Below are 21,658 nucleotides of genomic sequence, written 5' to 3' on the forward strand. Positions count from 1 at the left end.
CAAGCAGTAAAGTTTTACACTAAATTTACTGTGAGCAGATTTATTCTGATGTCCTATTTCCCACCAGATTCTGTTAACAGATTTATTCTGATGTCCTATTTCCCACCAGATTCTGTTCTCCTTTGTTTATAATTAGAAACTTTCTGGCACTTCTCATGCCGAACTGTATTAGACTGCTTACATTCAGTATTATTCTACTATACGGTAAGCACTATGAGGGCCAGGACTGGGTCTATTTTGGTCATATTTGTAACTCAGGGCCTGACACGTATCCAATTTATGCTTCAAAGAAAGGAGGTGATGCAATGTAAAGGTTACTTTGGGACAGCATATGTGAAAACATTACACATTTACTATTCACCTGAAATGTTTATGATTTTTCTAGATATAAACATTGTGTTGTCTACTGCAACAACTATAACCAAATTATTTAGCTATTTCAACTGAGTTTTTATGTGAAAAAATTTTATCTTTGGAGGGATACTTATAATTACTGAATTATAATTCCTGAATTATTATTCTAGATATTAATATCAAGCCAGATCAAAAATTTGATGCTATTTGTGTCCAATAAATAATGAATGAACATAATTAAGTATTCAGTGGAAATGCTGAGTACAAGATCTACTTCCAATTCATCATTACCTTCCCAGTTACCAGCACTGTACCTAAAACATAGTAAGTACCAATAACTGTTTGCTGAATTTAATAAAGTTATAAATAAGTGCCTACAAATTAAAAATATTTACAACTGAATTCAAATAATATATTTCCTTTAATATTTAAGAGGACATCACAATATACCACATACCATATATAATGCAAAAAAAATACTGTAAATAAAACTCTAGGCAATTCTCATATCCCAATGTATACCTGAAATGAAATAAAAATACTTAGCTAACCCTATGATCCAGCCATTGCACTACTGGGTGTTTACCCCAAAGATACAGATGTAGTGAAGAGAAGGGCCATATGCACCCCAATGTTCATAGCAGCAATGTCCACAATAGCTAAATCGTGGAAGGAGCAGAGATGCCCTTCAACAGATGACTGGATTAAGAAGTTGTGGTCCATATATACAATGGAATATTACTCAGCTATCAGAAAGAACGAGTTCTCAACATTTGCTACAACATGGACGGCACTGGAGGAGATAATGCTAAGTGAAATAAGTCAAGCAGAGAAAGACAACTATCATATGATTTCTCTCATCTATGGAACATAAGAACGAGGATGATCGGTAGGGGAAGAAAGGGATAAAGAAAGGGGGGGTAATCAGAAGGGGGAATGAAACATGAGAGACTGTGGACTAGGAGAAACAAACTGAGGACCTCAGAGGGGAGGGGGGTGGGGGAATGGGATAGACCGGTGATGGGTAGTAAGGAGGGCACGTATTGCATGGTGCACTGGGTGTTATACACAAATAATGAATCATCGAGCCTTACATCGGAAACCGGGGATGTACTGTATGGTGACTAACATAATATAATAAAAAATCATTAAAAAAAAATACTTAGCTAGGTTCAACTGTGAAAGTTGTTTTAGACATCTCTTATAAAACTCATGATATTTATAAACTTAGTAAATAGATAAGTGAACTGCTGCATGTTATTTGAAATAGAAAGAGAAGGGCTTTTAATAACTTTAACTTCCTATTTTAAGTACTTGGATTTAAAATTAATCTGAAAATTCAGGAATTATTAATGGAAGTTGCACACAAAAATGATACGTTTGTTTCATTAACTTGGGCCTTGGGTAGGGACGGGGGAATGGGGGCCATGTTTAAAATGACACATAAAAACAGCAATTGTCTTAATTTGTGTGCAGTGCACTCCACACAAAAGCCCTAAATATGTTCAAATTAGAGCAAGCTGCTTGATTGTCACTGCAGTCTCATGTCACATTAATGCATGACAAACATTAAACCATACACTTAAATGGCAATTTATATCATTTAAATGTTTACTGCCAGACTAGCTCATCACTCACTTAAATGTGACTTTCTGACAGCTAATTTCAGTTAATTTTCTCCAATTCACTTAATTAGAACTTTCAATCAGGGAAGGACCTACACATGTCTTTGAGCTTATATCCTTTTTAGTTGTTCAAAATCTGAGTTAATAAACTGCTGAAAAGCCCTACTATAATAGATTAACATGTAATATCTCCAAGTCTACAAAAAAAGTGTGACTATATGAAGCAAACTCACAGCATGGACACTTAGAAAGAACCTACACTTATTTATGTAAATAATACTCTCGCCAGTAGTTTAAATAAAAAACGTTTATTTCATATACACACACTATTGAAACAATAAAAAAACCCTGCATCCAAGCTAATTAAAAATTAATGATTTCAAAATTGTTTAATAAGATAAAACAGTCAGGAGTCTCCTGAGTGTCCGTGGTGTTGTGATTTGAGACTATAAAATTCCAGAAGGCTCAGCAAATGATAAAGTACAAGTGAGTTTTCTCAATATTAAAGCTCTAAAAACCAGGGCAATTTTATTTTATGTGTCATCAAACAAAGAATTGTGAGTTTTCTTAATGTCGATTACTTCTTTATACACATTCAAAATGGTGAACTTGGTAACATTTAGATGCTTAAACCTTTATATCTTGATACCACATCAGAATGTTAAGCAAAAATGCTGAAATGAAAGACACTGTATGCCCCCAACACACCTCACATATGCAGAGATGACCACAGTGTCATGGTCCACCCCTCCCTTTACACTGTCATATTGGTCAAGCCTTAAGGGGTTGCCTAGTAATTCATGGAATTATTGGCAAAATCTTTTCCAGAAGTTCATGGATAGACTTTAAATAATTTTTAAAAACTGAACTGAAAATCTCATTAGTGGTCTTCAAGCTTTTCTAGCAATTTATCGAAGTTTTAAAAAGGGATCCAAAAGAACAACTGCTATGGGTATAAGAGTTTCAAAAAGGTTTAAAATCATCTCAGTACAAAGCCAGTTCAGGACTTCAACATCTCTTTGGCAGCAGTGAATGACAACTGCCTAGCCAAAAGTATGTAATAATAAATAAACGTACTTAGTAAAGACTTGAGGTAAGACGTAAAGACAAGCAGGAGGAAATTACTGAGGGAAAGACTACAAATAATTCAAAATGGAATACCCTGAGATTACATCTTATAACTTGTGTTTTTGAAATTCAAAAACATAAATCATGAAACATTAAAAATTCTTTAAATCTCTTTTTATATGTAAAGATTTAAAAAAATACTCCATATAAAATACTTATATCCACATTTTTAGTCACAGAAAAATAAAAACATGATAGTGGGATGCTAAGCATTTGTGATTTTTCAAAGCCTTTAGGTCAGACAGTCCTCATTAAGACTGGAGTTAAATACGGTTTGCAGCTAGGGGATAGTAACATTCTTCCCATGCTGCTCTCAAACCTAACCAATCAATTGTTAGTACTCCCCTAGCAGGCTAGATACATCATTTACATCCAATGTGTGCTCTGAGTAAAATTTGTAAAAAGAAAATCCACTAAAATGTCCAACACAATACAATAATATTCAACTCATCTGAGTTATTATAAAATAAATCAGTGACTAATGTCCAATTGTTAAGGATCAAATAAGACTATGAAAAGACTATCATATGAAGCCTCACACAAATTGTCAATCCAATCCACGGGGACTCGTATTAGTCTTGACAAACTGTCTTGGGGCTGATATCTGTTTTTTTAATGAGATCTATTAAACAGAGACTAAAACACTTGAGATATGCTAAAAAGTACAGTATACAGATGTCAAATACAAACACTTATTAGTAACTTTCATTTGTTTGGTTCACGTGCAGAACATCAACAAATTCAAGCTTTAATATTATAAAGATAATAGTAAATTATTCATAAACAACTCATTTGTGTAATCTTGTGTCAGAAATAATTATAACATACATGAATATGTGTCCCACAATAAATCTCATTGAAAGAATATAATCTATGTGTTCCTGAAACTAACCCATTACGGAAATGAATTATTTATTGATAAAAAATATTATTTAAAATTATTCTTGTTTCCTCTAGTACAATCAAATAATATGATAATTTATGTAGAAATGGCTTGCTTTTTCCAAAACATTCTAAGCTATCTGGGAATAAAAATTCTAAAATAAAAGGCATTAATCATGTGTTTGTTAATCTATGTATGCTTTAGAGATACTCTAGCAATTTCTTTTTACTTTCAAACAATCAAATTTTCTCTAATATAAAAATTATGTAAAATCAAGAAAACCAATTTTAATTAAGAAAAGAAAGAATTGTTCACCTCAAGACCTGAAAACCTTATTTGTGAATTATTCCCAAATTAATGCTAATATTTATTTATGCTTTTGTTAAATGTTCTCATACAACACCATTTTTAAGAAACCATCATAGAAAAGCTACTGATACCTATAGGACAAACGACTTTTATGAAAAAAAAAAAAAAAAAAGAGAGATCAAATAGTATTTACAAATCTTTAAGTACGGAAATATAATTGTGTAACCAGAAGGAAGTAGGTTTGTGTAACCTAGATACACGTTTCTGCACACCTATACCACCACTTCCCTTCTCAGGCTTCAGTCCTGAGATTCAAAATGTATTAGCTATAAGCACCAAAGAAGAAAATAAAAATCAATGACTAACCCTCTTGACCTGGTATGCATTTAATTATAAGATGTACTTAATCATATTTTATTTATTTAATTTATTTTTATTTTTTAAATCATATTTTAAAGATTTTAAAAAAATTTTTAAGTAATGTACACCCAATGCGATGCTCGAACTCACAACCCTGAGATCAAGGGTTGCACACTCTTCTGACTGAGCCAGCCAGGCGCCCCAATCATATTTTAAATGGAAGAATAAAAATTTGTTTTGTAAATTTTTAATTGTACTTTTATAAATGAAGAGTATGAATTCATTTGAGTGTAGATCACATGTTTCAAACGAGTTAATGTTGGGATTGGCCAGAATGTAATATACAACATTATGAATTTGGAATTTTAAGTATTTTTCACTTCAAATACATGTAATACAGCCTTTTTCCTACACACACACACACACACACACTCACACACACACACACACACACAGATTTAAAATGAACTGGTCTGTTATGTTTGCATGTGCTGGATTTCAAACACTAGTGGTAATGTTTCCTTAACATTGATATATGACCTTTGTAATTTACATTGAAGAAAGCTGTTTTTTTCAGCCTAATTAGAACTGTTTCAAATTTTCCTGCTAAATATATGATATAAAGTCCTTTCAACTTTTTTATTCTAGAGTTTCTTTCCATGTCAACTTTGTTCCAATCAAAATATGCTTTGAATTAAATGATTTTGATTGAATATGTGGATCACATTTCACTTCTAAGATTTAAAAGTCCAAAAAGGAAAAGTTTAGCCTGTTCAAACAAAGCAAGAGCAGCCACTTTGCGGAAAGCTATTCACATTTAAGAAGACTGACAAATTGTTTGTGTGCACCATTAGGTCTAGTTTCTGCAATAGTTGCCAGATTTCCTGTCCCCCTAATAAGATACATTAACTCCTTAAAAACTGGATCCAAATTTGCGAAGAATCCAAGCAACTTTAGCAAAATTTTTATTTACCTGTAAGTTCCTTCTTCTAAATAAATTTAAAGAATAGTAAAGAAATTTGCTATTATATCAAAATTTTCAAGAAACAAAAAGGTTTTGTTCTTCAAAACAAAATCATTTTTTCATTACTGAACAGATGCAAATTCAGAATGTAAATATACTTTCGAATGGGATTTTCCAAAAGTGACAAATCCGCACTAAAACTCATTTAAAAAAATGCATTAAACTAGTTAAGAATTACTTGTTTGGGTGAAACACAACAGTGAAAATATTGGAATATGTAATGAACTATAATCTAACTTGAGCTTAACATTCTCTTATATTGATTATAAATATAACACAATGCTTCAGAATTCAGATATTTACCTTAATATAAATACAGAACAAAAACATGAAACAAATTATATGCTATTTACAAAGAAAAGTTTAACTTTGAGGGCTTAAAATTATGTGTGAAGCTGTAACATTAAGAACAATAAGTCATGAATGTCAAAGAAGAAAAAAAGGAGGATCAAGGATTTAGAGAAAGAAATTATGGGATGCTAAGAATAAAAATTATATCTGACAGTTAAAAAAAATGAAATTTAGTCAACAACACATTGAAGCTCAGGCTGAAAAGCAGATAAAGAAATCACTGAAAGGAGTTCTGTACTTCTAAACTGCCCTTGAACTGTTGAGCAGAAGAAAGATCTTGGAGCCGGCAGCACACTGTTCATTTCTACATTTATATCATTACTAAAGAAAAGTGTGAGTTAGTATCATATCTTGATATAACCATCAAGCACTCGTGCATCTTTTGGCAGGAGAATCATTCTGTCCACGATTGTTATTGTGTAGTTTTAAATGGACTAGTCAACCAGCTGTTATATATTTTACACACTGAAGGCCATGTTTCCTTTGAAATTCATAGTTTTAATCTCAACTGAAGTCTGTATTGCTGTGTGCCAAGATCAAAAGGATTAGGCAAACTTGTACAATTACCCTCCTTTTCAGAGAGATGATTTTTTTCTAATGTTTAAAATAGTCCTATATGCTGACATTTTATCCAACTATTTTCTTTAGAGCTACAGAACATTAAAACATTTAATTAACATTTCAACCTTAGGTCACTCTTAATCTAAAACTTAGGAATTCATAATATACAGATATTTTAAACTAGTTACAGTATAACACACATAGGGAGATGGAGATTTTAAAAACATTCTATTTAGTAAGAACGGATGGGGAACAACTATAATTAAATGATAGATACGCCCATCTATTTTATTATGTGTTTGCATTTTGCATGACTTCATGCAGAAAACAGTTCACAGAGCTTAAGGCAATGCATATGCATCAAGATAAAATAAATTTAACGTAAGAGAAGGTACTGCAAAAATAAGAAGTACATAAAAATCATGCCATGAAATTCTATAGACTTATAGGTGCACCATGTATTTGTTCCTAAGCTTTCTAGCAGGCAACATAAAGAAAGAAACACGAACACTTACAAGAGTCAAAAATGACCATAATGTAAAAACAAACCAGATGGCCTAGAAAAACACATTATTTCTATTCCTGAGATAAGAAATTCCTCCCTTGGCAATATGATGGAATCCAGGTATGTGACTCTCAGAGGGACTGACTTAATCCTGGGATAGATTTAAAGTATAGACAAATGGAGAGACTACATATTCTTCAGGCAATCCTGCATAAACATTATTTCTCTTAGGTAAGACTTTGAATGGTAAATTCTAGATTACACTCCGTGACAAGTACCTGGAATGCAGCCATTTTATTTTGTCAGTTAAATGTAGAGCCACATGCTTCAAACGGCAGCTAACTAAGTCACAGGACTAATAATATCTCAAAAATGTGAAGAGTATAAGGAGAAAGACATAAACAAGCCTCGATGGAAGGCAAGCCTATCTTCACTTGAAAGGGATAGTAGCCTATGTTATGCTAAGACAGGTCCAAGGTTCTCCTCGGAAAGTAATTTTGGGTTAACTTTCCCACACAGATAAATAGGCAACAAAAGCCTCCAGATGCTAACCATGATGCCCCAATACTACAGATGTTAAAATGTCTAAAAGTGGTATAGTAAATGCTCAACTTTTTAAAAAGAATTAGGAAAGTGTCCTTAGAAAATTAATTTTGAGCATTGTAAGTTGTTGTTATACTAAAGTAGACTAGTTAAAAAAATATACACTCAAGTAATTAAAGTATTAATCTAAAATTCTCAATTATCCATCTATGTATAGAAAAAAAAAAGATTTCCTCTTTAGCAACCATTGGAAAGTATTAATTTGCAGGGTGAACTTCTGGGGTTTTTATTTTATAGTCAGTTACAAAAGGAAGGAAAACAAAACCAAAAAAAAAAATTAATCCCTTCCCATTTGCTTATCCACATAGATCTGATAAATACTAGCAGTCTCTTGCCTTTGAAGATGGCCAGACCAGAATCCCTACTTATTGCCAGATGTAGTTTAATCCCATAGGGACTCCAGACAAAAACAAGGAGCTGTCTTCATGGCACCAATGATTCCCTGGACTGAATGCCATAAACTTATATTGGCAAATCAAAATCCTTGGCAAAATAGAACATTTATTATATCACCACTTCCAAGACTATCCAATAAAGAAAAGTGAACTACAGAATATGATGTAAAAGTTGAATATTTTTTTAAAGCATTGACAAGTTCAGCCAGAGAATTACATCTGCAGTTACTTTGTGTATGTTGTGTATGTTATTGTATACACATACATTATCTAGGAATAAAAGTATTTTTTTTCTTCAGTAATTTTTACACCCAGTGTGGGCCTTGAACTCACAACCTTGAGATCAAGAACTGCATGCTCTCCCAACTGAGCTGGTCAGGCGCCCCTAAAAGTCTTTTTACAGTCTACAACTTAAATACCAGCAGTTCTGTCATCTGCTCAATTGACAGACATTTATTGAACGCTTGCTATAGGTTATGTTCTATGCTAGATTCTGGGGATAATGAGATGAGATGTCTCTTTGGAAGAAGGGTAGGGAGGCAAAAGATCATCTCTAAGATGACTACAATAGTCCATGTGAGAAGTACTGAGAGCCTCAAGAAAGTAGCAGTGGAAGTGAAGAAGAAGGGACAGATTTCAGAAAGATTTAAGTTATTACTTATACCAACAAATGACCACTGTGAAAAGTGAACGAAAGGGAGTTCAAAATGATACCCAGGTTTTAACTTTGGACCTTAATTATACTGGAGAAGGAACAGTTTATATGGTAAGAGATTAACTCAGTTTTGAACTTAGTATTTTATTTTGGACTTTTGAAATAGATTCGAAGTTAACCCTAAGTTGTTGCTGTTTTTTTTTTTTTTTAAGATTTTATTTATTTATTTGACAGAGAGACAGAGACAGCAAGAGAGGGAACACACGCAGGCGCAGAGGGAGAGGGAGAAGCAGGCTTCCTGCTGAGCAGGGAACCCAATGCAGGGCTCGATCCCAGGCCCTTGGGAGCATGACCTGAACCGAAGGCAGATGCTTAACGACTGAGCCACCCAGGTGCCCCAAAGCTTTTTTTTTTTTTTTTTTTTTAAATCTAAGGCTGCTAATTATAAGAGAAATGTATATACTACTTAAATATTAAAATATGTTCATGTTCAATACTGGGATACCCAAGCCAAAAAAACTGGGGGTAACAAAAGGATTACCAGTGCTGTCCAAATGGAAATATAATGCAAGCCACCTGTGTAATTTAAAATTTTCTAGAAGCCACATTAAAAAAAAAACAGGTGCAATTAATTTTAGGATAGTATACTTAATCAAGAATATTTAAAAAATCATTTAAAAATATCACTTTAAAACTTATTTTCTATTAAATCTTATAAATTTGGTATGAATTTTATACTTACAACATATAACACATCTCAATTCAGACTAGCCATATTTCAAGTGATCAATAGCCACAAGTGTGGCTACCATCTGTCACCATACAACGCTATTACAATACTAGTGACTATATTCCCCATGCTGTACCTTTCATCCCTGTTGCATTTAGATTTTTATGGCATTTTGATGTAAGATAGAGCGTAGGGATTAACAATATTTAACTTTTTAAAAAATACAGATTCTCCTACTGAAAATAAAGGTAAACCTTACAAAGCACATGCACCTGCAGACTACAAAGTGACCTTTGATGAGTTTTAAAGAGGTCATTACAATTCCCAGCGCTAGAATGGCACTTCCCAGTGAAGAATGGCTAAATCTTAGGACATGAGAGCAGAAATATAACATCTTCAAGTGTGAAATAGACATAATGTTCTGCAATGTATATTCCTTAGCCATTTACAAATCTCTGAAGAATGGTGGCAGCATTCAAAAGATGGCAATATGACTACCCTCTCTTCCAATAAAGGTAAGGGCTTAATTCTAGCAACTGTGATGTCACCTGCAAACTCCATCCTTAAAAGTCCTAGGTTAGAGTTCTTACATATTGGGGTGCCTGGATGGCTCAGTCAGTTAAGAGTCTGACTCTTGGTTTTGGCTGGGGTCATGATCTCGGGGTCCTGGGATTAAGCCGAGTCAGGCTCCGTGCTCAGTGTGGAATCCACTTGTGGTTTTCCCTCTCTCGTTCCCTCTGCTCCCCCCACCCAGCTCATGCTCACACAGGCGGTCTCTAAAATAAATAAAATCTTAAAAAAAAATTCTTACATATTGTCTGCTCAGCTTGCTGTACTAGTAGCTATGTACTTTAAGAACTACCATATAGCCACAGACTACAATTTAGGGTAGAGAACACAAGGTTGGCTGAAAGTCAGTTATACAAAATCTGTAGGCACTATGGATATATTCATAACCCTCATAAAAAGCACCTCATATTAGTAGCAGATAGAACTAGTTTCTGTTTGCCCACTCCTAGAAATTCCTTAACATGTGTAATAATAGTATATGATTCTCTAAATCACAATTAATTCTGGGTCTGATTCTTTCTGAATTATCAATGAAATAATGTTTAGTTAATAGTGTTGGTCCTGTTTAATTATTTTTATGCAGCCATTAATAAACAGGCAATATGAGATCAATAGTCTAAACTTCTCGAGAGATTTAAGTAAATTTCTTATTTACGCTTCCTTGCCTCCCTTTTACTTTTTAACTAATCTCTTATCTTTCTATTATAGGTACAGCACAAAAAATGACTTTGCTAAGATTACCATGTCCAACTGTCAGAAACCAATGGACTTTTCCCCTTCACCTCTCTGCATTGTGGCGTTTATGCTTCTAACTCTCCCTTCTCTAAGCTTCTTTGATATCCTCCCCTCCAGATTCTCTTTCTTATTTGATTCTCCTTCTCATTTTATTTTTTAAGTAAGCTCTATGCCGGACATGGGGGTTGAATTCATGACCCCGAGATGCAGAGTCACATGCCCTACTGACTGAGCCCGCCAGGCGACCCTCCTCAGTTGCCAATGTAGGGTCTTTTTCATCTGTCTACTTCCTTAGTGGTAGTTCTCCTCATGATTCAGTCCCAGGCCCCTGTTTCTGATGTAACTCAGGTTAGTTCAGCTAGACTTCAACTACCACAACCAACAATTATCACCATTTCCAGAGTTTCAAGTCCAAAATGTCAACTGCCCATCAAACTACTTATTTTGGTATGCTTCTGGTAATTCAAACCCAATACATCAAAAAAAAGGATGAATAATTTTTCCTCTTAAACTTGCTTCCTTTCTTGCTTTTTTGATTATGTAGTCCTTCACCCAGCCAATGTGAAATGTGAAATGTGGCAGTCACCCTGATTTCTTTTTCCTCTTCCTCTAAAACCCTATTAGACAGTAAGCCTCCAAAATATCTTTCAAATTCATTCTTTCTTTCCCTTGCACTATGGATATCTTTGGTTCTGTGCTTCACTGTTTCTTAGTTCATTATTCTAACACTATCCAAACTCTTTTCTTTATCTCTAAAATTTCCTTCCTTTAATTCGTATGGAGGAGGCTCCATACGAATTGCTATCTAAAACCTGGATAGTCATAATTCTCCCTAAAACTTTTTGATGGTTCTCTTTCCCTGAAGCAATGGATCTCCAGCTCTAACATATACTAAAATCACCTGGAGGACTTGTTAAAACACAGATTGTTGGGCTCCACCCTCCCCAAAATTGCTGTTTCTGTAGATCTGACCAAGCCCAAGATTTGCCTTTCTAACAAGTTCTCAAGTAATACTGATGCTTCTGGTCTAGCAACCACCTTTTGGGGTCCAGAACCCCCCAAAAGTTCATACTACTTACAAAGCATTAAAGATTAGTCACATAATCTGCCTCCAGTCTTATCTTTCCATAGGTATTGCTTACAGTTCTCTTAACACACATATTGCACTCTACCTTCTGAATAAAGTCCAGCACATGTACTAGACTGTGACACCAAGATCTCTGTTCACATTGCTTCTTACATCTGTAATGCCTTTTCCATCATCTTGCTCCCTCCTTATTCTTAAAGATTAAGATCAAACGTAGTTTCCTACAGTTAAATCTTCCCCAATCTTTTCAGCAAGTAAAGTATTTCCTCATTCTCAGATTAAAAAAAAAAAATATGGTGACAGATGTTAACTAGACTTGTGATCATTTTACAATATATGCAAATATTGAATTATTATGTTGCACACCTGAAACTAATGTCAATTATATCTCAGTAAATAAATATTGCTTAAAAATCACATATGCACACACAAATAAATAAAATGTTAAACGTTTTAACGTCGGCCTGTGCTTCTCCTTCATGGTACGTACCACAAGTATTACATTACGGTATCTTTTATATTACATTATATATGATCACAAGTTATATGTTTATTTTAGCTTATTTATTGTCCACTTCCCTCACTAAACAATAAGTTCCCAAATGGCAAGTACTATGCTGTCTTTCTATTATATTCTCAAAGACTAATAAGTAGTAGGAACTTACAAAATATTTGTTGAATGAATAAACGAATACATCACTTAATCTATTTCTCTAATTAGTTACTGTCATGTCCGTTTGATCTTCATAATGACAGCCCCAAAAGGGCGGGTGTCATATTCTTCCAATTTTGTGATCACAGACCTAATTACCCGGTAGGCCCTGAATAAATGTCTGTTGAATGAATGAGTGGCATTTAAGAAATTCTTGTGATTTTGTACAATTCGGTGTCTATGCTGTGGGACTCTGATCTTCAAGCATTGTATGAAAAGCATAAAATTGACCACAGAAACTTTATCCAGTTGATACAGTGCTAATTTGGCAGAATTTTAGAAAATGTGAAGAATTTCTGTGACTACTAGCCACTGCGAAAGAGATGTCTAGTTTGTTAACCATACAATCAAATTTGGGGGAGGATGATTACATGTAAGGAAGAAAAAGTGAACTGGATATTATAGTATCATCTTTCAAGGTTTTATTTTCTCTTGAACAATGTCAGGAAGATGGATGCAAATGATGTCAACCATAAACTTGACGAAGACTCTAGCAGGACAATATATTATACAGGGAAAATGCACCTGGAGGTCAACATGGAAGAAATTCATGGACCTGCTAAACAACAACATAATAACAATAACAGCAGCACTTAACATTTATTGAGTGTTTATGATGCAGCCAGGTTTATGCTAAATGTTTTACATGGATTATTTTATTTACTCCTCACAATAATCCTATGACATAAGCACTATGTTTTAAAAAACACATTTTAACAAATGAGGCTAAAATGCTAAGTAAATTGCCTTAATGTCACACAGCTAGTAAATGTCAGAGTTGTGACCTGAACCCAGATCTGACTCCTAAAGCCATGTTACTAACCACTACAGATCCTCTTGAAAAATTCTGAAACAGAATAGTAAATGCCAAAGCTACACTATAAAAATTCTAAAAATATGAAACCATCTCATACTAAGAATTACTGTCCATGAGTTTCACATGCACCATTTGTTAACATCATTATTAAGTACTGCTGAGTGTATACCAAATCTGAAAGGCCATACAGACCTGGGGGCTTTATTTACAGGTTCTTTTGTCCTTTGAACTGGTTTTCAATTTTACATACATGCCTTTTTAAAACTAAAACTTTCACTTTGTATTGCAGTTTTTCTGTATTCCTCACTAAAATACGAGTTCCTGGGAGGCAGGCAGAGGTTATATTTGCATCTTGGAACTTAGCACATAGTACACATCAATAAATATTTAAAGAACTGAATAAGAAATTTATATCCTTGGCCTCATTTTCATTAATTCAACTGTATATTCATGAGATTTTAAAAATCAAATTTTAAAAAGTCAGCCTTTAGAGCAAGAGAGAGAACATGAACCTATTTGTTAACTGCTAAGTCCAAAGACTCTTAAGAAGCAAGCTGTTAAACTATTTTGGGGTAAGAATTATCAGTTAAGAGCTCATTCTAATTTCTGAACATCTATGGACATTAGCAACTTAAAATGTGATTTCATGTATTATGTGTATCACATATTTTGTTTTGAAATATGACTACTCGATTTCTTTAAATCAAGCTACCATGTAAAAAGAACCAAGAAAATTTTTCTCATTTCTTATTTAAATAAACATTTTCACGTAAGTACCGAACTCAATAGACGTTTTTGTTAATTTTGGAAAATGTTTTAAATAATAACACTGTCTCAAACTATCTACTCAGGATACTGATTCCATGTTTTTTCTTTTATTTTTTATTATCTCTTTTATTTTTAAAAAAGTATAGCGCAAACATTATCTGTATTTGTGATGTTAATATCTCTTAAATGTGCCAGATGGCAAACACTTTTAAATTAAAATACTATAATAATAAACAACAATGTCAAACAAATAAATCTGTTTTGAGATTTTAAAAAAGCTTTTCAGATAACTCCTATGGTAAGCCCTTAAAACACACTAGAGTATTGTAAAATCAGAGTTGGAATCATGACCTTTATTAGGTTAGGAGAATTGGATCAAGGACGTAGATGTATTCATTCTGAGAGGCCACCATTTTCCTCCTTTGTTGTTCAAAACTATAACTCTCCTTTGTAGAATATCTACCTTTTCAGTTAAATTTAGTTCAATGTATGCAGTTACAAGGCCAGAATCTATCAACTACATTATTAGTAATACAAGCATTTAAATTTTCCTTAAATACATAGGTGAAAAGATAAACAGCAAAGTAAGAGTTAATTGAAACATTCCTCTTTAGAGCAACTGCCTTGAGGAGTGGGGGCTGGTGGATGGTGGGAGGAGGGAGCAAGGCAGAGAGATGCAGAGTTAATCAGGGAGCAAATCCAAAGCCAGGCATGGATAGGCCTCACTAATGAGCCTCAAGTACCCTGCAGTGGTTTTCAAACTTAACTGGCTTCAAACGATGCCACCCCATGACAGAATGCAGCTAGCCATAAGAGGAGGGTGATTAGAATAAATGACTGGAGTAATTAACTCTGATGTGAAACCACCTGATTGGAAAAGAGAAGCCAAGAGCTATTTAGCTGATGGTCCTCCAGTAGAAAAAGGAAGCTTTCCCTTTCTCTTGTGTGGGTGTTCAGTTAGAACTCAACTCTTTCAAGTAGGTATTTGGTAGCACTAATGAAAAGCAGCTTTCATTCAAGGGCCTCTCAAGGGCCTTCCCATTCATTTTGAAAGGGGAAGAAAATAAAAGCTTCAAAGTAGAACTAATTTACTTTACTCCCCTACCTCTTAGTGAATTTTGCATTAGTGAAGTCTGCATTAGTATTTATGCTACCAATCGACCTCCAAATAATGTCATCAAATACCCCAAATTTTTATTTATGAAATAACCAGACAGAGACAAAACTTTAAAAATTTCCCTTCTTTAAAAATATTTTACATCCATGCACATGTTAAGTATATGCAATTTTAACTTATCAATTATACTTTAAAAGACTTAAAAACATTTACATACAAAACATTAAACTTCTAAACTGTTGATCAGGGTCAATACTTCCTATATAAGTGCCACTGGGATTATTCTTCCTATGGCAAGAGACCTTTGTGTAAGGGAGAGGAGTATAAATTATGAACAGGGTACATATGTTTTTGAAGAGAAAACAAAAAAAGAATAGTGGTAAGTCAAGGAAAGAGAGTATATATATATTTTTGCAAAGAACAGCTTTCTTACAGTGGCAAATTGAGCCAAAGAATCCACCATACTTTCTAGTATGCTTTATTTTACAAAGAGAGGAATTCTAAAGACTGGGGGCATTACTACCTGCTGTTTTACAAGTCATCATCAATTCATTGGGCCAATGTTGTTCTGTACCTGCTGAGTTAATGTTCCTCGACACACCCCTTCCCCTAAAACAGGTTCACAAGCTGTCCAGTACCAACTACGGTGTAGTAGCGCATGTAACTCAGCAAATATTTATGCCTAAACTTGGATTTATTTGACAGCTTTACACCTTTGGGCATGATATAATTAAATGTTTTGACAGCTAAACAGAAACTGTATAAATTTAAAAGCTATTAGGAGCTCAGCATCTACAATCAAAATGAAGTAATTTGCTTATACCCTGAACCACTTTTAGCAATGGATTCCAATAAAAAGCACAAAGAGAGGAGTAAATGTATACCCAAATGTTTTAGCTAATTCTTCCACATTTCTTCTATGAAAAATTTTCCTTTTATAAATATTGATAATGACTTTAATATCAACAAAGGGAACATAAGCAGATTTAAGATTATCAATATAACTCTTAAACTCTTTCACTATTTTCTATAATTTTAGAAACATTAGTATTAAAAAGACACAGACTAAGAAATAGTATATATATGTATGTATATATGTATATATATATTTTTTTAAGATTTTTTTTTTTTAAGTAATCTCTACACCTAACATGGGGCTTGAACTTACAACCCCGAGATCAAGAGTCATAGGGTCCACTGACTGAGCCAGCCAGGCATCCCAGTATATATTTTTAAAGACCACCACTATATGCTATTTGAAAGGATTTAAAGCAATGTAAAGAGAATGAGTGGTTCTTCAAACTCAGCCATTAATGACTCAGGAGTTAATCCTCATTCTCCAAGTTGCCAGGTTCCAGATTTTCATAGTATTCTGTGCTGCTTGGTTCTCTAAGATGTCAATTCTCACTTCTTGTGGAAGGGAGAAATCATAATATTCCTAACTCACTGCTTACCTTCAGAAAAACTCACTCTTCATTATCTAAGCTGCAGAAAATGTTCCCATCAGTAGTACTACTCAAATACATAGATGAAAAAGCTCAGATACTTCTCTTAAAATGAAAAAAAAAACAAAAAACCCTGTAAAACCAGGTTACCCATTAAACTATCATTTTTAAAAATGAAAGCTGATTTATATCTAGTATTTTGCATCATGTTATCATTCTGGAAAGCACCTACAGAGAACTGGCTTACAGTGTAACAAAAAAGCTCACATAAACAATATCTAAGTCAGACCATTACTGAAGCATTTGGACTCTATCAAATATACAAAAACATTTAAAATCTACTTTTCATTATGTAATGACCTGAGGAGATACTGTACCCACACTAAAGGTAACAATGATAAGTTGTTTATTTAAAAAAAAAATCAATGAAATGTTTAGAAACCAGTTCACTTCTCATGTGGTGTTTATATTTTACTTTATCATCCTTCTTGGAAAAGACAGTTCTAAAGGAAGAAACTACTATGAACCAAATCCTGTTTAACTTACATATGCTGATGTCAAGTAATTTAAAAAAACATTTTCTAAAAAGAGCTTCTTATGTACACATCTAAAAACATTACTGCATTATCTAATTGTTCTCTTCCTCTCACTCATGTTTACTGGATGGATGTCTTTCCGTGTACCATATTTGGATCTATTGGAACCTAGCCTGAAATGGGATTAAACTTTCCAAGTTTGAAATATCTGATAGTGCCAACTGTGAGGATAAGGGACTGAGGACTCAGAAGCTGAGAGTTCCAATCTGCATACTTTTTCTTTTTAATGAATGAACCCTGAGTCTGATCATTTAAACCCTCATTATTAAATCTCAATATTCCTAGTAGATGGACAGCTGTTTGAAAACTTAGTAAAACTAGACCCAAAGGAGAGTATTACTTGGTGTAAATAAGAAATTGATACTATTAAAATACTATATATTAAGAACATACCCTTAAGAAATATTATTTCAGTGTCTTTCTAATTATTTCATTTTCTTCTCCAAAGATAACATGTATTAAAAAATATTATCAGATACATTTGACGAAGATGTATGTATCTATCAGAACCTCTGATTAGAAGGAGATAACCAGGGGTGCCTGGGTGGCACAGCGGTTAAGCGTCTGCCTTCGGCTCAGGGCGTGATCCCTGCGTTGTGGGATCGAGCCCCCCATCAGGCTCCTCCGCTATGAGCCTGCTTCTTCCTCTCCCACTCCCCCTGCTTGTGTTCCCTCTCTCGCTGGCTGTCTCTATCTCTCTCGAATAAATAAATAAAAAATCTTTAAAAAAAAAAAAAAAAGAAGGAGATAACCAGTGGCACTGATCTAATTTAGCTAAAAGCACAGAAACTAGAATTTAACCCATGTTATCTTTTTATAGGTAAGAGAGCTATATGGAAAATGTTTAAAAACTGCTGTGGTAGCTCTAGGGATACAATGAACACACATAAAATAGTTGAGATCCACTGAACACACATAAAATATACTAATTTCCCAGACATAAGGCTCCACTGATTGTAAGATGAACCTTTATTTTATGTATTGCTAAGAAATAAAGAGGGCTGCAAAATAATTATAACAAAGCGGTTTATCACATGCAGAATTTTAATTTTATACTGATTGAAAGAGTTGTCAGATTTTTAGACATATTTTATTAAGTATTGTATATATATTAAAATGTATAAATGAAATAAATTGGTTATTCATAAAAAGTTTCAGGTCCAATTCTTCTGAATTACTTCCTGAATAGGAAGTTGAAGTCCGTGTTTTTCCATACAACATTGCCACAATGTCTTTAAGAGCATTAGTGAGGCAGCTTTTTTTTTTTTTTTAAAGATTTTATTTATTTATTTATTTATTTATTTATTTATTTATTTGAGAGAGCCGGGATGGGGGGAGGAGCAGAGGGAGAGGGACAAGCAGATCCTGTGCTGAGCACAGAGCCCAACTCAGGGCTCGATCCCATAACCCTGAGATCATGACCTGAGCTGAAATCGAGAGTCACACACTTAAATGACTGAGCCACCCAGGTGCCCCAGTGAGACAGCATTTTTAAAAAAGAATTCTCCACTATTAGCTCTGGAATTTTCTTCCAAAACCCAACATCTACACATTTCTACAAATTTGACGCTGACATTTTCTTGACATCTCCCTCTCTCACTTTTTTTTAGAACTGTCATTTAGTGCATTCTTCATGACTATTCCTTTCCACTTCTGTGTTTAACTATGATACCTCTATCTTAATACCTTCACTGTGATAACTCTATCTTAAAACATAACCAAGTACATTTAAATAAAGAAGTTTAGTGGAGAAACGTTGTTTAGTGGAATACAGTTCAGCAGTTTCTTAGAAAACTAAATACACCCTCACCATATGATCCAGCAATTGCACTCCTTGGTATTTACCCAAATGGGTTGAAAATTTATGTCTACATGAAAGTTTACAGCAATTTTATTAATAACTGCTAAGACTTAGAAGTAACCAAGATATCCTTCAAGAACTGAATGGATAAACTATGGTACATCTATACAATGAAATATAAAAATAAATGATCCATCATATCAAGCCATGAAGGACATGAAAGAACCTTAAGTGCATACTGCTACGTGAAAGAAGCCAATCTGAACAGGCTACAAATGGTATGATTCCAAATATATGACATTCTGGAAAAAGAAAAACTATAGAAACGATAAAATGATCAGTGGTTGCCAGGAGTTTGGAGTAGCAGGAGGTGTAGGAAGAATGAAAAGGCAGAACACAGGAGACTTTCAGGGCAGTGAAACTATTCTGTATGGTACTATAATGGTAAACACGTGTTATATATTGGTCAAAGTCTACAGAATGTACAACAAACAAAGTGAACCTTAACATAATATGGAATTTAGTTAATGTGTCAATACTGGCTCATCAATTATAATAAATGTACCACACTAATTCAAGATGTTAATAACAGAGTATGGGGGGAAGGAGAGGAAGGGGTGTATATGGTACTTTCTGTTCCCCTCCATTTTTTAAAAAAACTAAAACTGCTCTAATAAATAAAGTTGCTTAACTTTCTCCACTGAGCTATTTAAAGACACGATTCACAGCTCATTCATGTTTGGTTCCCATGCCTAAGACAGTTATTGTACACATTAGGGGTTTTAACTGCTACTTTTTGAAGTGAAAGGAGGATGGTTGCCCTACTCAAAGGATTCTCAGAGGCTTCATTCCCACCATGTGTGCCACAGCCTATAGAATGAGATGTGTTAGTAAATATTAAATTCACACTTTTCGTATCAGTTACACAAGCACATCGCAGTATGAATATAATCTATCTCCTTTACAGAGTGAGTTGAAAAGTCTGATCTGACAAGCCACTAATTTATCTAATATTCACTATCTATTATTATGTTTGGGGCATTGTGTTAGGCACTTTGGGACAAAGATAAATGAGGCATTTCATGCCTGCGTGGAGAAGCTCCCAGTCCAGTGAAGACACAGATGTGAAAACAACTCTGTACAAAAGGGTGTAGAGAGCAGAGAGTATAAAACAAGCTTAAGTAGTATTATAACTTTTATATAAATGTACAAATATTAAAGAAATACCCTGTTTTATATATTTGTGAGATAAAAATAATTTTCATTAATCAACACTCAGTTATTATAAAACTTAAAATACTGCCTATATTCTCATTTTGAGGTTTCATCAAATTATTCTTAAGCAAATTATGAACTGCCTTTATGAAGCATATACCATTTCCTTCAATTATTTCAGCCTTTGGTTCACAGTTCTATTCCTTGTCATCAATCTTGATGGCTTCAGAATTCATACTAATGGCTCCTCTCTTAGAAGTCTTCCTTCTCTGCTCACTGTAGTCACCTTTAAGCATTAATACACTTTTGACTTAATAATCCAGGCAACTCAAATCGAAATGTCTTTAAATAACCATAACCTCTTTTCTGCCAGTAAGTTTTTCTTTCAAACACATCTTTTATCCTCACTTCTTGTAATTTCTTTTAGTTCTTAAATTACAAAGATACATAATAAAAACAGCCAGTAAGTATTGGCTTACTATTTGAGTTCAGTGATAATTTGCCTAAATTATATCAATTAAATCTCAAACAACCTTATGTCTTCAAAGTAGATGTGCCAAAGCACTACAACCATATTTGCTTTCCATATCATGAAATATTATAGGAACAAGGCTAATAGGCCTGGATTCCAAGTCTGGCTGAAATGGTTATAAGATGTTGGGCTACAGTTAAGTTCTGAAAGCTTCAATTTACTTATCTCTAAGATGAAAAACTAATACATTCCTCATAAAATTATTTCAAGAATTAAATTATATGCCTGGTACAGGGTAAGTTCTTATTAGATGTCAGTTCCTGTTCTAGTTTTCTTTCTGTGGTGGTGAGCCCCTAATGATTCTCACCTCCTGGTATTCATCTCTTGCTAGTTCTCTCCTACACTGAATACGGCTGATCTATATAACCAATTGGATACAGCTGAAATAACACAGTGGGACTTTTGAGACTAAGTTATAAAAGATATTGTGCCTCCCACCGTCCCCAATTTCAACTGCTTGCTTTGGGGAAAGTCAGCTGCCATAGGGTAAAGTTATTCAAGCAGCTCTATGGAGAGGTCTTTGTGGTAGGGAACTGAGGTCTGCCAACTCATCAACAATATGATCAAGTCATTTTAGAAGCACATCTTCGAGCCCTAGTCATACCTCTGGATTACTGTAGCTCCAACAAACATCTTGACTACAATCTAATGAGAGAGAGTCAGAACCACCTAGCTAAGCTACTCCCAAATTCCTGATCCAAAGGGACAATGCAAGATAATAAAGTCCTACTGTTGTTTTAGCTGTTAAATTTTGGAGTAACTTGTTACAGAGCAATAGAT

General features: G+C 34.0%; 1 protein-coding gene across 5 annotated transcripts in view; it reads right to left on the bottom strand.

Moving 5' to 3' along the window:
* Nucleotides 1-21,658, bottom strand: part of LRBA (LPS responsive beige-like anchor protein) — a 791,618-nt gene that overhangs the window by 78,034 nt on the left and 691,926 nt on the right. The gene's annotated exons all lie outside the window — the stretch shown is intronic.

The sequence above is a fragment of the Ursus arctos genome, unplaced genomic scaffold (genome assembly GCF_023065955.2).
Source record: "Ursus arctos isolate Adak ecotype North America unplaced genomic scaffold, UrsArc2.0 scaffold_11, whole genome shotgun sequence".
NCBI classification, from domain to species: Eukaryota; Metazoa; Chordata; class Mammalia; order Carnivora; family Ursidae; genus Ursus; species Ursus arctos.